The sequence below is a fragment of the Dinoponera quadriceps genome, unplaced genomic scaffold (genome assembly GCF_001313825.1).
Source record: "Dinoponera quadriceps isolate SergipeBrazil2010 unplaced genomic scaffold, ASM131382v1 scaffold5021, whole genome shotgun sequence".
NCBI classification, from domain to species: Eukaryota; Metazoa; Arthropoda; class Insecta; order Hymenoptera; family Formicidae; genus Dinoponera; species Dinoponera quadriceps.
The window spans coordinates 273,258-290,863 of NW_014560366.1; the positions used below are offsets into that span (position 1 = coordinate 273,258).

At 47.8% G+C, this 17,606-nt stretch overlaps 1 protein-coding gene across 1 annotated transcript in view; it reads left to right on the forward strand.

Moving 5' to 3' along the window:
• Positions 1-457: 457 nt before the first annotated feature.
• The window catches only part of LOC106750814 (serine proteinase stubble-like), a 38,698-nt gene continuing 21,549 nt past the window's right edge, over positions 458-17,606 (forward strand). The window contains exon 1 of the mRNA XM_014631411.1: positions 458-541. The gene's annotated coding sequence lies outside the window, so the exon portion shown is untranslated. The remainder of the gene's footprint in view (positions 542-17,606) is intronic.

The window sequence follows — 17,606 nt, forward strand, 5'->3', positions numbered from 1 at the left end:
CGAGTGCGCGGGGACCTCTTCGCGCGTACCACGACGGGATTCCTTTTCTCCTCCGCACTTCCTTCCCTCGTAACTCGCGACCTCGTGCTTCGGGAACAAGTACACCAACCATGAGGCGGGACCGAGTGCCGATCGGGAAAACGTGAGGAAGCGACGACTGGATGTCGCCGAGGACATCGTGGCGTCGCGATCGGTCGCGTTACTGGTACACACTTCCGGAGAACATCGGGCGGATATCATCGGCGAGGTGGCTGCGCTTCCTTCCTGCTGAGAGCGGACCTTCGTTTCGCGATTCGTGTGTTTAACGGTAGCAGTCCGATACCACTGCCGAGACCACTATTGGGATCTCGAGATCGTGCGATGCGCATCGCGCGTACCTTCGCTTTGCCGGATCGACTGCTCCGAATGTGCGAGCGCAGCCTGGAGTTTGCGGGAGAGATCGACGGCAAAAGTGGCCCGGGAATGACGATCGAGTGAGGATCGGTGTGACACTTCGGACGGTGTGGAAACCGTGAGGAACGAGATCAGCTTCTCCAAATCGGTGAGTCGTATTTTCCCCTCCCTCCCTCCCCGTCGCATCGACGGCTACCCGAAATCCGGTTGCGCCTGCGAGTCCGTCGTTCTCGTGAGCTTCATTGAGAGAACTCGGAGCTGACGGGTTGCAGGTTGCACTGCAGGAGGTCGTGCTCGAGCTTTAGCACAGCCGTTTGATCCCAGGCTTCGTTCGTCTCGCGTGCTAATCGCATATCGCGATAACACTCGTTACTTCGGGGCTTGAGAAGCTCCGACGACTATATTTAGCGCCGAGCGTACAATTAGGATGCGGATTGTAGCGGATGATTCGTACGACAGTGTCGGCTGGTGATTTTGGGATTGTGTCGCGACGTGACTTGAGAGAGAGAGAGAGAGAGAAAGAGAGAGCATTTTGAGAATAAAATTCTAATTTATTTTCGAAGAACATCCACCTCGAAAAGAGAAGCATTGAATTTCGGGCTGAGCGACGGGAATTTATTAGATTGTTTAGAAAGTGTTGGAATAGAATTCGTAAAATCACGGTGATTTGACGATTAGAAATTATATACTCTCTTGTTCCCTGAAACTGATATTCGGGAAAGTTGTGCCAACTGACAATCACGATTTGTCATGTATTCGGGTTTCATGAAACAGCTCGCTGTCATGTACGGTGAATCATGCGATGATCCGATGAAACGTGCAAAAGATTGGAAAGTTTTAATCTCGCGGTATCGATAGAAAGTCTCACCGCGCCTGGCGCGAAAGCAATTTTAAAGCGTTAATACACTTGCATCCTCGCGGATGAAATTAGTCTCTGGAATAGATGATCGCTCGTAACGAGCCATACCGACTGCTAATACAAGAATTATCGCCGCTTCCAGAAGTAGGCGAGCGCGCTAGATCGAAAACAATATAATCAATAGCCGGAGGAGTTAATGTTATTAGAAAGTCTCGATATCGTGCGATCGAGTTGTTGCGAGGCAGTTTTGAATATAGGCGATCCCTGGATCCGCCGAGTGCAAATAACTCATTCCGATCGATTTCTTCCTCTTCCTCCTCCTCTTCTTCTTCTTCTTCTTTTTCTTATTCCACGTCTGCGAGCGAGACTTCTTTCCTCGGGATCGTATCTCCTCATATCCACCGGCGAAAGGAAGCAAATGGAAGCTCCCGTTGAAACGATTGTCAAGTTCCGTTGCCATAAAAGTCTGAAATACATGAAATACATTTAATAATAAGAAGAAGAAAAGGGGAACTTCATCAGTTTCCGATAAAATGGATAGGTTGTAAAGTAATGTAACACAAGAATTTAATCGATATCCGAGGAATCGAGATGTCTTCGAGACACATTTTATGGCGTCCTTCGAATATTCCATCAATCCGGGATAGAGCGGGAAAGCGTGCGGACTGGCCGAGCTCTTCCCCGACGGTCGACGATTCCCGATAGAATTGTTATCAGCCGGCGACAGAAGTATGCCACTAAGGAGGAAGGCGAAAGAGGCGTAATCCACTTAGAGGAGGCCGGTAATGGATAACGAATGTGAGAGGATGCACGGGCGGTTTTCGCATTTCACTCCCGCGGCGATCGCTCATGGGCGATTAGCCTGTCCGTGGCGGAATCCCCCGTGTGAACTGGGTCGAGCCGATTCCTTCTTAAAATAACCGTAACCACTTGCCGTGATCGAACGCGCCACTTTCACTGATTAGTCGCGCGCCTCCTAAACACGCGCTCCACCTCGTGTCGACGCAGCCTCTCCATACATCTCGGGTGTCGCGGCCTCTTCCGACGCATAAAACTGGAAATCCACTCGCAGGCTACGCGGCTACTTCGTGACGAATTTCGGAGAGTGTGTCACTCGTTTAGCTTATTTTATAAAATCTTAAAATTATCCGACCGCGTCGCACATTGGACTCTGATACAATCAAATATTAGAAAATTAGAATAGACAAGTAAATAAAATGTAACGATATATTTTTAAAAATGTACGAAATATTATTTTACGCAGAAATAATTAGTCGAATACGGTATTTAGAAATGTTTCAGACTGTACACATATTATTTGCGAAGATAATTTTAAGATCAAATGTCCGAGCCAAGCACGACTGTTGAGTGCGAATATTTTTTAATTCGGGGAGATAAATATATTCGCACTTAATAACCATACTTAGATCTTACTTACTCATTCTAATTTTCTAACATTTAATCTTGAAGTCATCTTCGCATGTAATGTATATAATCTGAAAAATGTTTATGCACCGACGCAAGTATTCGATGAATTATTCTTGTGTAAAGTAACAGAACTTGTACCGTCGCTTCGCGATATTTGTACGGCGCCGTTAATCATTAAATTAACTTCACGGTACACATCGAAAGAAGAGGGAAATTTCAATAAAATGCAACACGCGACGTATCGCTCGCGACGTAGAATAATTAGTGCTTTCTCTTCGCGCGGTATCAGATAGAATATTATCTAGTTCAATCGAGGCAATTAATTTCCTCACGAAATCGAACCGATGATTTCGTGTCGAGTTCGCCTCGGTCACGAGTCACGCCGGAAGTTTTCGCCGGAATCCACTTAAAGCACCCGAAGGTTGATACCGTAGGAGTACCTTACGTAACCGCCACGAAATGTACGCGCCGGCCTATGTTAATAAGGACTGAATTCAGACGGTCCCGATTTTAACGTCTAAAAGCGGGACTTTCGCGATTTCACTTTCGCCCCGGAGTCGCATCGGAGTGTCTCGTTACAACCGAGGCAGCAACGATTGATTGTTTCGCGCGACGGCCGCGCCGGCACTCGCTTATATATCACCCACTTCGCTCCAGTTTCGAGCTACAAGTGTGCCGGTTCGGAACAAATTAGAACCGCTTTTGTTCGCGAATGGATTTGGGTCTCTCCTCCTCGCGGGCGAGTCCGTTAGACCGTTTCGCCGTCACGGTCCCTGGGCCATAAAAGATTTGTCCTCTATATCGTGCGACCCGAAAATCTCAGAGAGGATTCATTTCTCTCTCTCTTTCTCTCTTGCGGCATCGCTCGGGGAAAAAAACGCATCGGGGGACATTAGCGTCCATTTCTATGCGCTTTCTCGATACGCGAGCGCGAAAGCTACATCGATTAACAAACTGTTAACGCGCTCTGATCGCGCGCACGTGGGAATGCGCTGCGCGAGAAATCCGTTTTCTGCCTTTTGTTGTCCGCTAACGACCGGCCGGTTATCGCTGTCGTTTTCGCGCAGTGACGGCTAATGACGGCTACGCACGTAATCATGAGCCGACGAAATCGCCTTCTCCGCCCTGTTTCGTATCATCCAACGGCCTGTTTCGGAACTGCCGTCGTCCTCCTCATCCCCCTCCCAGTGGAAATTGAGCCTTGTGAATCGCCCGGCTATGAGGTGGTAAATTTGTGTCTAACGTTACTGCCAGCCAGTAATGTAACCTTCACTTCTGACGGCTAGATAATGGCTAAGTAGGTGAGTTAGCTAATGGTTAAACAAAAGGAATTACAGTTACGAGGTGAAAAATCACATAACTGGTTGCCGGCTGGGAATGTAAGCAGCTCACTACTGCTTTTTTTCAGATCTTTGCGGAATAACGTATCCTCTATTTTGAATTGCTATCTCATTTTTTAATGCTAGTGGCGGGTATGCATGGCAGTTAGATTACGTATCTCAGAATGGACAGCGCTGTCTACTCTATCATATCTGATGTAATGGCTAGACAACGGCTGGATCATAAAACCGACTCTACATTTTAGTAAATAATCAGCCAGTAACGAACTAGTAACTAACCGGACAATTTAATTTAGCCTGTACTAACTGTACACAATGAAAACGATTTCTCCGGACTTGATGAAATGTTTTTAATCAAAACAAACTTGTCTCTTGAAGTAGAGCAAACAAACGAATGTTTGACTCAACAAACAGGATTACTTGATTTCTCAAACTCGACAAATACATTTTTTCCTACACGGCAAAAAATTTCGTGTTAAAAACGGTCCGCTGAAATTTCGTTACTTCAACATCGGGGACGCATGTTGGCGAGGTGAATGTGTTAATGTAACATTATATTTGTGCATTTTTTTAACACACATTTATGTACTTTTAACACATCATTCGTTAAAGTAACACGAAATTTTAGTGGGCCGTTCTTAATACCAAATTCCTCACCGTACAGCTTTTGACTGAAGCCGACCGGATTACATCTCTCTACTCGGGTCGCTCGCGCGACGCAATCGAGCGCGATCCGGCAAGCCGAAGTAGTTCACTCGGAAGAAAATTGAGATATCGAGATACTTGTCTGTCCTGTGATCCTCCACGTCGTCTCCGGCCGGTGCTTGACCGCAAGGTCGTGAACGTGACGAACGTGATGCATGAGCGCTTACTGTCATCGTCACGCGTCAATGGACGTTTCCGCGATTCCGGTAGTGGGTCTTCGGGTTTCCTCCTCGCTCCGCCTTCATTGTAGCGTACCGTTTCTCTCTGCTATATACTGTTACAGGTAAACACTCGGAAATTCGGACCCCGCTAACACGAGGCGGCTCGGTTAGCAGAAAACGAGAGGAGAAGCGTGGCCGAGAAGTATTTATCGCGTTGCCATTAACTGTAGTCGCGTCGTCGCGCGTGCATAATACACGTAACGACGGGGCTTTCCTTTACGGCGGCTGTAATTTTTCGCGATCGCAATTATAAATAAATTGGGATTAACACCGCGTTACACCGCGCAGGAACTTCCGTGAAAGCTCTTCATTAGCTATGGATAACGATGCATAGAGGATGATGCGCTTTACACTGTGCTAATTCCACAAAAGGAGCTAAACACTCCGATCCATTAATCCCCTCCTCCTCCTCCCTTCTCCTCCTCTTCCTCCCGTAATTATTTCAAGCTTCACTGAAGACCCAACAGCATCGTGCATGCAATTTCCACGGTCCCGCGACAAAACGCGCCTCGACACGATCTTTCTCCGCTTCTCTTCGGAGGACACGGGGAAAAAACCAATTTAGCTAGAACAACGAATGCTTGTCAATATAGTGACGGCAGAAAAAAAAACTCGTTCAGACATCGAGAGATTTGTTTTGGACAGCGGAAAGATTCGTTAAGAGTATTAATCCTCCACATATCCAGCAAATAGGAATTAATACTCTCAACGAATCTTTTTACTCTCCAAACAAATTTTTTCCTGTATGGACAAATCTTTTTCTCGCCGTCACTATATCGACGAACTTTTTGCTGTTCTAACGATACTTGCTTTCTCGCGGAAAAGACGTTCAACATTTAATCGTGTCCCCGCGAACCAATTATTTCTCTCTCCGTGCGGAAAGCGATTCGAGCCCGGGAACAAAGTGTCTCGATTAACATTAAGAGCGGAATCAAATATCCTTGATCTTGATTCGCAGCGTACCTCTACGGTTTTAATGACGCTCTGCACAAGCTTACACATACGTACACCGGCTGTGTCTACACGCAAACCAATTATACACTTTAGCCAATTAATTTTTCGGTGGATAACGAACGAACCGTTTAATTGCCGAGCAAAACGTCCGTGCACGAAGATACAAAATGTGTGTCAATCGCGAGACTCGACTCGTTAACGCGGTTTCGAGGTGGTCCACTCTGTCCCGACGAAAATCGGCGCGGTAAAATCTCGAGGCCGGAAACGGTTTACCGCCGGGCCGGTGAGAAGATTCGACCGGAGAGAAATAGCATTACATTTCATTAATTTTAATAGACGGTTTCTCGACCGACGCGACACTGCTGATTAAAGGATCGGAACGTTTATGTTATTACAACGATTATATTTGCGAGGTACTAATTGATCTCTGAGATTTCTCGAGATTCGCGTCGTGTGCGCAAATAATCACGCTGAATTCGTGGAATATTTATAACGGGAATACCTCTCCTCTCCCCCCCCCTCCCCTCCCGCCGAGCGAGCGAGTTCGTGCCGTGGTAAGAATTTTTCGTTAATTGCACGTCCAGACGCGCGCGCGGACGTCGTTTGAAAGTGATTAGCGCGCATCGCGCGTCGATTAAAGCCGAAACGCACAGACGGCAGAGAAGAAATGTGTGCCGATCGAAAGTCGATTTCTAGGTGGCCCGATCTTAGCCGCGCCTTCTCCGCGAAAATCCATTTGCAACGGCTTTGATGTAACGTTCTACCGTGCTGTGCTCGCCGACTCGCTCAAATCTGCATTTCTCTCGCATCCGCCTCGCCGTCCGAAAGATATATTTCCTACCTGCAAAAACGCGCGTCCCGTCGACGCGTTTCGGCTCGAATATTCGGACGGACGGAGTCGAGCCGCGGGATAATCGAAACGAACCGACCCGGTTTAAGATGGGCCCACGCGTCGTTATAGTTACGATTATTATAACGTTATTTTTCACGTAATCGCTGCCGATCAATTAACGTAACCGCCGGCTCGGGTGTCGCGAGTCGCGCGATAGCGAGCGACTACCGTTAAGCTCGCGCGCGCGCGGAAAGAAGAAATCGCGCGAATAGACGAGAATTTCGCGCAACTCGGCGCGCCGCGCCGAGGCGGATAGAGATCTCTTCGAGGGACACCCCATCGCCACGAGAAATCATATCCGTCGGCGTCGCCGCTCGCGAGGCGATACATACATGAGGTGTTGAAGTGGGTCACTTTTATCCCCTGTAGCAAGCGATCACGATCGGAGATTGGGATCTGCCGCGACCATCGGGCCATGGCGAGCGAACGGACGCGTTAATACTTGTGCAAATCCGCGGCCATTGTTACCTCTCGCCATTGTTTCGGCCTCTCGCCGGAGGAAAAGCCTCGAATCTTAACCCTCCGTAGGCAATGAACGCGCCTGAATTCAGCGCCTTCCGTGGGCGATCCGGGTCGTTGAGGGAAACGCATATTTTCCATCGGGATTTCCGATTGTATGAGGAATCTGAAACAATTCTCGCGTACGTTTAAGAAAGCTTTGATAACACGAGGCTTTACGGTCGTGATAGTCGGATTGCGTTTTTTTTACGGATTGAATTCGGCGCCGAAATATCGAGAGAACGGAATTTTAGTTGAAAATTCATGATTTTTATACGAGCAAAAGAACAAAATCCTTTTAGGCTATGGTATATTTCAGCTGTAGTATATGAAGGTATATATTTCGGAAAAAAATAGTGTAATGGGGTGTTGGCTTCGAAAAGTTGAATTACTTGAACAGCCGAAAAATGAATTCATCATGAGAAGTAAAGTGAAAATACCAATATACCCGGACATGCGCCTAAAACCTGAATATTCCGATTGTTTTGGTTTTCAATCACAAGTATCTGAACTTTCGGTCATGAATATACGTACATACACTTAATATATACTCACATATCCCACATTGACAGCTGAAAATATCCATACTTCGGGAGGGAAATAATGAGAATGTTCAGTTTTCGAGTACGCGCTTGGTTGTATTGTCACCTTCCGCCTAATCGATTTCGAGTGTCCGGTTCCCTCTCCGGCCGCCGACGACCGCGGCGGCCACGGGGAAGCGTGTCGTGTGGCCGCATTCGAACGAATCTAGAGAGCCGATGTAATCGCTCGCCCGACTATTTCCGCGACTAATGAGCAGCGCGAATAATGAAATTACGCTTGTCTGGGCAAGTAGCCCGCTCGTAAAGCGAGATTCAAGCGGAGTGACGGAGAGTCTCTCTCGCGGCGACCCGGGATGTTTGGCGCGCTCGGGAAAATACGACCGGCCCCGGCGAGAGGCCGTGGCGTAACGCGCGCGCGCGCGCGTTGCTCAGCGTGCTTTCATCCGCTATTTAGAATGCGCGGCTCGTCGCGGAAAACACACCGCGCGCACCACCCTTTCCAGTAGCCGTCGCTGAGTTGACCGCCATCAGTTTTACAGGTACGGCCAGGCGGCCGTCGTCGTCTGTAAATGGCGACGCGAGATTTCTATCGGCGACAAAACGGACGGGTCGCCCGGGATCCCGACAGAGCTTGTCGATCATCCTCACGACGAGATATCTCTCCGGGATGTGCGCACAGGTGCGCATATAGACACGATCGAGGCAGGCGCGTTGTGTACACGAAAAATACAGGTACACGGGCGCGCGCGAGAGCGCCGTACCGTTCGTACGTGTTACTCACCGCGCGTGCGATTAATTCCTCCGTTCGTTCGTCCGTTCCTTCTTTCTTTACTCCAGTCCATGGCGTTCACCCATCGACCTTCTTAAGAGAGATCCGTCGACTTTTCCATCGGCCTCGATCTCGATACACACTCGACGACGTGTATCTAAATGCGGGAAGAGCGGCTCAACGTCAACGCGCAAGAAAATATGTGAGGTCTGGGTAGATGACACGAGATAGATCGCAGATCGCAGATAGCGCCCCGCGCGCGCTTTTCGTCCCCCTTCGAACGAAGCCCCGCCGGCTTACGATGTTTTTGACCGAAGCGAGCAGGTGTGCCCTCGAGAGAGTCTTACGATCGCGAAAAACCGGAGGTGTCTCCGGGTTGAACGTCATCTCCGCCGGCACGAAGCATCGCCGTTTAATTAACCCTTCGTTGGCACACTTACTTTTTGCCGCCCGGCAAAAGTTTCGGCACACCGGCTCTGTGAGACTCGGTGAATTTTGTTTTGTGTGCTTTTGTTTAAATGTTTACAAATGCATGTTTATCCAATATGGAGATATTGCAGTTTTGGATACAAGTTTGGGGAAAAGTTTTTTGTTGGCACAGCGAATTGTTTGTCACTGCAGTGAGAGCTAAATGATTTGTTTGGACAGCAGAAGATGGTTGAGGATATTAATTACTGATTGTGCCAATTAGATTTTATTGATATCGGTGTATCGTATGTATACGCATGATTAAAGCTTACAACTTACGCGATAACTCCGGTATGGCGTTAGAAAATTTTGTGATCCTTTTTACCACAATATCTTCTCCCTACACTTAATATCAAATTTAGCAAATTTATCTGAATCGTTATTTCTAAAATAAAGATAATTTAAAGTACAAAAGAGTGCGACGTATCGATTGTTCGCAGAAAGAGACGTAAAAGATTTTGCATTACTTCACAAAGAGAATCCGACGTTTATACGCGCAATAATTTAAGGTTCGACCACTAGGGAATTTTTTACTCGGGTCAGCTTGACCAACCAATGCCGAACTAGGATTAATATTCGTGTTACTCTCCGCACCCGAGTTCTTCCACGAGCGAGCGTCTCTCGTTCGAGAGGCCGCGTACACGCAGATACACATCTGGCCGGTGATGGATTCGCGGCTGCGACATCCGGAACCGGTTATTGAAATTTATTTAGGAACGCGACACATCAAAAAGCGCGCTCAGTGTGATCGAAACTCGGTCGGGTCGAGCGACTCTCGCTTTTTCACCCGGGACGAACGATATCTGGGTTGCGCCGGTGCCGACGATTATGCTCGGCAAGTAGCCGGCAAAAACCGTGTGACAGACACGGAGAGAGAGAGAGAGAGAGAGAGAGACGGTGAGATTAGTGGACTGGAATGTCATTGGGTATCGCGAAACGGACAGTGATATGACACAAAACGCGAAAATAAGGATGAATCGCGACGAACGTCGTCGCAAGCTGTCGGTTCCGCGAGCGCGGCCGAAAGGTTTCACCAAGTACGCGGAGAGAGAGCTTTCTCTCGGATGAAAAAAATTATCCGACGACTCGGGACGAAATTTCCAAATACGCGCGCGTGCGCGAGGTGCTATTCAATGCGGTAAAATTTTATTGCCCCCCTTCCCCCTCCGCGTCGTCGCGGGCACGCGATCGAAAGTATGTCGGGGAGGCAGAGGTATGAGGGAATATTAATGCGGCGAGCGCATCCTCCGCGCGATCGCGCGTTTTCACTGGGGAAATTAACATTTTATTAATGAATTCCAATTACCCGCGCATCCTCCGCGCCAGTTATTAACGCACTGACGAATCGTCCAGGGCATCCTCGTCTCCCCCTCCCCTCCCCCTGTCTGTGTGTACTTTCACTGCCTCCATAATCATCGAGCATGTATAAGGCCGAAGGAAGTTCCATATTAAAGTTACGTCTAAGCAGAACAAGTGCCGGCGGACAGGCGCGCATCGATACACCGCCGTATCCTTTCTATTGTCCCATATCCGTCGTGGCCGCATCCTTCCGCCGAGCGAGATAAATCGTGCAATCTCGTAAACGCTCGTCTTGCTCGAGCATATGCGCACGCGCGCCAAACTGGTCTGATTTGATTTTGAGTACACTGAGAAAGAGAGATTGCAATTTTGCGAAATAAATGTTTCCCGAAACGCCGAACACGGCGAAATAAAATGTTATTTCTGGCAAATTTCCCCCGATTCTTCCTTGTTCCCCTTCAGAGAGGAAGCTAAGTTATTTGATCAATTTCAAGTATACTCATCGGATATGTGTGCGTGCGTGTGTTCTACGGTCAGCCGTATTAGCCGGATTTTCTACGACTTTAATCACACCTTCTTCATCAAGATTGAATTCAAGATAGGATAGCCTAAAGGGGACTGATGATCTCGCTCGCTCCTAATAAGCGTGCGAACAGCGAAGTGTTATCCCGGGGCTTATCCGCCGGTGAACATAAGGTAACGAAAGGCGCGTGTCGTGTATGTACATACATACGTTGGCGGAATGTCCATTCAGCGTCGATAATGACGACTATTATGCCTGTACTTTCTCCAAATTAGCGGTAAAACGTCACGCGCTACGCTCGCATTAGATAGGGTTGCTCCTTCGCTCGCGCGATTTTCCTTTTACTTTCAAAACTATTGTAGGATACGAAAGAAACGGAAAGTTGGGACGCGCGCGCGCGAAACGCGCGTGTGTCTCCTAAGAAAGCAGCCCGTGTGCGCGCGCCAAGGGTCCGCTTAAAAGCGTCCGTACCCCGGCAGGCACAATTCAATTCAATTGGCTGTTACATTGGGGATATATTGAATAAATGTTGCCCAATGGGACCAATACTGGACTAATGTATCGCCAGTGAATTGTGCTCTTAGGGTGGGAACATCTAAGAGTCCTCGAGAGCGCGATGCGGATCGTGTCGCGGGGCAGCGCGCACCGATATTACGGTATATCGTTCACGCCGCTTTGCGAAAAAAAAGAAGAAAGAAGAAAAGGAAAGAAGAGAGCGAAACAAGCGGGCGAGAGATAAAAATTTCCGTTACGCATTTCGGAGCCGCCGATAATTTACAGCTGTCCGAGCGCGTTTCGCGCGCGGAGCCTTGAATCTCTCTCTCTCTCTCTCCGCCGGCCTCTCCGGGGCCGCGAGAGACGCGACACGGACTCTGAAGTTCAGTGTGCGCGCACTTAACCGCATCTTTCTGCGAGCGCGAACCGGTGCGTTTCTTAAAAACGCGAGATACTGACTCGGGACTCGGTAAAAGACGCGGGGCCCCGTAATTGCCGACACGGTCGAGCGTTTATACCGCCGCGCGCGCGCACTCTTCGCGCGCGGACTTTCGTTGAGGATTAGTAAGAGTAAAACGTAATGCTCGGAGACATCGATTAACGGTAACGGTAAACGACTTACCTGCGCGCGCCGCTCGTGTTCCTAGCGCATAGCAGGCACAGTTTCAGAGCCGGCTCTGCCTGTCCGGGAGGGCTTACCGTGGATCGGCTTACCGCGCCGCTAAACGTCCACTACTTTCGGCCCGCGCGAGCGAGCGAGAAAAACGGAAAGCGTCCGATTAATTATTCCGATTAAGCGCGCCGTGATTAATTAAAATCGAAACACGGAAGGAGGTGCGCACGAAGCGATCGAGTGACGCAACTCGGGGGAGACCGGCCGTAAATTACCGCCGCAGTCGGAGGATCTTAAACTCGAAGAGCAGTACTCACGATACCTTGAAGTGACAAGTCATCGCGAGAGAAATTGTGAAATTCGTGGTTTCTTTGCATTTTTTTTTTCTTCAATTACTTGCATTTATAAAATTTGCTACTAACTTGAGGAACCGTCCTGTTTGTTGAATCAAATATTCGTTTGTTTGTACTATTTCGAAAAACAAATTTTTCCCAATTAAAGAAATATCATTAAATCCAGAGAAATCCCTTTCTCTGCGTATGAAACATGAGAGAAGGGATAAGCGAAGAAAAACTGGCGTGTAGGCCTCACAGGCCTAACATATTACTGCCAGGCCCGTGGCCACGAGCATATTTCTTCTTGCAAGTGCAATGTAATTCTACCCGACTTCGTCGAGCGTACTGAACTTAATGCGTTTTCGCCGACTTCACCGACTTTCGAGAGCTCGCTTCTGTTATTGGATACATATATGATAGTCCAATAATGATCGTGTCGATCGACATGAGAGCGTTCGTCCGGGAATTTATCAGCGGCGTTAAAACGGCCGATTGATTAACCGCAGGAAACGCTACTCGGGGTCGCGGGACCGATTTTAATATATTATTTTACGTTTCACCTTGGCGTAAACGCGTGCTAATGGTGTCGGCTCATTCCGTAATTAAAGTTTCTCGTCGAATGCAATTAAATAGAGACGTCGATAAGGCGCCACGTCGCGTCGCGTCGCAACGCGTCGGTACCGCCGCAGTATATTAACCCTTCATTCTCCAGACGTTAATTGGGTTGCGTTCAAGAATTTACACGTTCCATTCGATATGTCAGTTTCACTGACAGTATCGTAGTACACGAGTAATTTCTCGTCGAGCGAACGCACACCCGAACGTGTAGTTTCGTGAAAGCTCGGAAAAAATATTTCCATTTTTGTTTCTTTCTTTTCACGGATTTTCTCGTCTTTCATCCCGAGAGTGGAGAAATTCGTTTAGAACAATTCGCATGTTTACGAACTCGCGAAATTCAAATTTTATATTCGGTTGAAACCCGCCACGTTTACTCCGTTCCGCAGAAAAGATAATTGCGTGCACATGACTGAAGTTAAATGAAATTAATACGTTACATGGTAAGCTTCTATTATGCGAGTGCTTTGCGTGCGGCGCGCAACGAGCAGGAACGGATTCAACCTCCAAATCACTTCGCGCGCCGTTTTTATGAGAAATCTTTGTCCAATATTGTTCACAATTAAAGATGAAAAGAAAAAGAAAAATTAACAAAAATATATTTAATTTTCTGGATCACGTTAACATGATACGTAGGACATTAAAAATTACTTATCACTTAACTAGCAAAAAAAAACAATTTTCGCAAAGAACTGTTTTTCCTTGTATTTTCCAGCGATTAAAAAAACCGGTTCTTTTTCAACCATGTCTGAACGCGCCGAAGAAAGGAGGAACACCAACGGAGCATTCCTCGAAGGGAGCGACAGCGCGGATTTCATTAGTCACCGTCGGCGAGCGACGTAGAATGGGGGGAGGACCGGTGAAAAGAGAAGAAAAACATATCATATTTGGACCGGTTCACTTTATATATCACTTTGAATCGATTAGACGGCACGCCCTGAAAAATTCGTGCCGCATAAACGGCCGGAGCGAAACGAGGCCTATCGTGCGCTGTCCATATAATAAGAATAAGATTTCATTCACGATAGGCACCCGGCTTTCGCTACCAAAGACCGTAATCACACTCGGACATATTGATGCATGGACCGGCCCCTATTACATAGTCCGCATTAATGACAGGTTTACTCTCTGACGAGGCCGTCCCCTCTTACCCGCTCATTGAAATTTCGATCGATCACGGCGCATCGCGGCTCGCTCCGCTAGTCGCCACCGCAGAGAAACGTGCTGCTACACGTATCGAGAATTTCCGGAAAAGTCGAAAGGACGAACCTCGAGCTCGCAATGCACGAAGAAAACGAGTTTCGCTGGAACGGCGAATTCTTTGCTAATATAGCAACAGAAGTAAGAAGATTCGCGACAATGACGATACAAGCGAGCCGCAAAGGACGACGAATATTTATCGCGTCGTTGCGAAGGAATTGTGCACGATACGGTATTATGTACGTAATGTCTCGTGCATAGCGACAATAAATATATAATACCCGCCTCGAATTGCCTACCGTATTTACGAGAGCCGGCACCGGTGTGCTATTACGATGCGGTATTAATCGTCGATTCTCGAGCGATGTATAATAGAGCACTGATACCAGTATTTCGCGTCGAGAACGAGACACGGTATTGCAAAACTGCCATCGATCGCGCGATCGTATATATTTTCTAACGCACGTCGAGAAGACTGTCCGCTTCTTTGCGCTTTTACACTGAGAAAAAGATTTCTTCAAAGTTAGTAAATTTTATCGCATCCAAGCGAATTCCATCATTGGCATGCTCCAAAGAAACTAATGTTTCGATTAATAGGTACGATTCTTAAACTTTCCAACGAATATGTATCTTTATCTTAAGTAAAAAATTGGTTTGAAACGAAAGATGATTTTCTCGTAAAGAAATTATTTGTCCAATTTCACATATTTATTGTGACCAAATAATATTTTATTTGGTTAAGAGATATTATTTTAAAGTAATAGCATTCTATCTGTCGAATAATAGAGTCTTCTTGAATGAGACAATAAAATTTTTACTCAAATAATATTTCGTGTAAATATATGTTGTTTCCATGATACAAATTTTAGTCAAATACGTAGAAATATTAAATCTAAAGAAATCTTTCTCTCTCTGTGTACGAAGTCAGGGGTACATTACATCAAAGTGGTATTTGTTAAAGACCACTCTTGCGGAACGCGAAATTTTCTCAACGGTTTTATTCACGAGGAAGATCCAGCTCTCTCTCTCTCTCTCTCTCTCTCTCTCTCTCTCTCTCTTCCCCTGTGCGCATATTAAGATTATAAAGTTAGAATAAGCAATGTTCTCCGTGTCATAGAGCGAATATGATGTTTCCTTCCGTGGTCATTTCTACAATTACGGTAATTATATGTAATATGTATGATTAAATAAATTCAAATAAAAAAGGGTTTGCGATCGGACGCCCGGTAATCGCGAGTTGTACGGTACTTCGAGTCTGCGCGCGAGAGAGAGAGAGAGAGAGAGAGGATGGGAGAATGGACTAAAGCCGTATTAGCCGTGTCATTAGAGAGTGTTGGGTTCGTGTCAGTCGACAATCGGAGGGATCAATCATCCGATGGTTCCATCTCCTGCTTACAATGTTCCACGGAGTCGTCCTCCGGATTCTCTCTCTGTCGCAACGGCGCATGCTTTGACACCGCCATCGAGACCGAAACGTTTCTGCAGGGCATAGCGGCAGTTCGCTACAAGTCATATAGTCCCGTCTAATCGCACCGGACTGCAATCGATTCATCATAGAAATTACCGCCCGGTCAATAATGCCATCATTAACCAATCTCTTGTGTTCATACAAGATGTTTTTCTCGGGTTACACGTTGCGTGCCGAGATCGGGGCCCGGAAACCAATCATTTCACGCACTCTCACGTAGTCCATCGATGTAAAATCACTTCCTAAGATCACTTCTCCGACTAATAATACTTCATTTGATTCAATTCCCGTTGTAATCGAGTTTCCTCGAACGAGACAATAAAACTTTTACCCAAACGAATAATATTTCGTACATAAATATATGTTATTCCTATGAAGCAGATTTTAGTCGAACAAATAGAAATAAGACTAAAGAAGCTCTTTCACCCGTGTATGTATAATTTTCCGTCGCTTTTCGGCTGCATCGAGCGTGCGGCCTCCGCAATGCGGCGAAGAACGACGTTTCGGCGCGAGTTCGGAGCGGCATTCGAGTTTTCGGCCTCCTCCGAGGGAAACGCCGAGGACGCCGGCCGCTCGTTCCATTCTCCTTCTTTCCTCATTCCGGCTCTCGTGTGCGCTTAATGCAGATAGGGGATACGTCGGCCGAAGAGAAGCCGCGTGTAAACTGGCCTTTACTTGAATGGGACACGGCTATTGCTCCGCGCCACGGCGCGCCGCGCGTCCGAGAGAGTTACCGCTAATCTGTACTTACGCCCGACTGGTGTTGCCTCTGTGCTTACACGAGCGGATCAGCCTACAAACGGGTATCGGCTGTCCGAAGACTCAAACAATTCCCGAAAGCCTGCAACAGGGACGCGCAGCGTCTCCTCCCCCGTCGAATCTTCCCCGTCGCTCTCCGCGACTCCTGATGTCGCATTGTTAACTGCGAGGAGATTCGAACGCGAGCTTCCCGAGGCCGTCACGTGCTTTTAATTCGGGACGTGCATTACGCGGAGTCGCTTTTGTGGCGACGTTACGAAATGCGTCCCGAGGAGCTCGTCGGAACGAAGGAGTTGAACTTGTTTGACACACGTTCGCCGCGACGTGGTCACCCGTGGTGACCCGAACTTCCCGACGGTGCGCTTAGACCGGGCACCGGTGTTGCCGGCGCGACCGCCAGCGGCTTGTTAAAATACTTATGAATCGTGACCACGCTTACACCCAGCGGGAGAGAGAGAGAGAGAGCCTTAATTGCAGCCGTGGCGCCGTGGCCGCGATTAATAATACACAAAACAGGCGCAACGCGAGGATCCGCCCCGGCGGTGTATAATTAAGTAGTTTTATCGGAAATGGATCGCCCGAAGGCAAACATTTCTCGACGGCGAAACTCGAGTGATACCGTTGCACTCAGGGCACGATGGCCCGAGATCCTGACCAGGATCAAGGATGATATTCCGCACGACAAAGGGGTAATGAGAGGAGGGCCGCTTGCGATGCAATTTTGGCGGTTGCTCAACGAACGTTCGTCGAAATATTTCCCTCGGCACGATGATGATGGTTAAATTGCCGCCGCGTTGAGGAACGTCGAGGAACGTCGATGCGACGCCGCGATATTGTTCCGATAGGATGACAGTTCGTATCCCGCACTAGTTAAAGGAATTTCCGTTGGTATGCCATCTACGCCACGACGCGGTAATCGACGCGGTAATCGAGGATACCGAACGTTGCCCGAGGATTAACAGCTACTGAAAATTTTCACGATTTCCCCCTTTTCGTCGGGCTCCTCGGCCCCCTCCCCCTCCCCCGTCCATGGGTTTTTCGTTTTCGACGATATCGCGCAGGCCGATGCGAGTTGATAGATTCCGGAGTCGCGTTTCCGACGCGTGCGTGAAATTTCCCGGCTCGGAGTAATGTGAAATCTTGTATTAACGATCTCCCCTCATATCTTATATTTTAGGATTTACGTCTCTTGCAGCCTGTAAACCAGTGATTCATAGGTTTCTTAATATA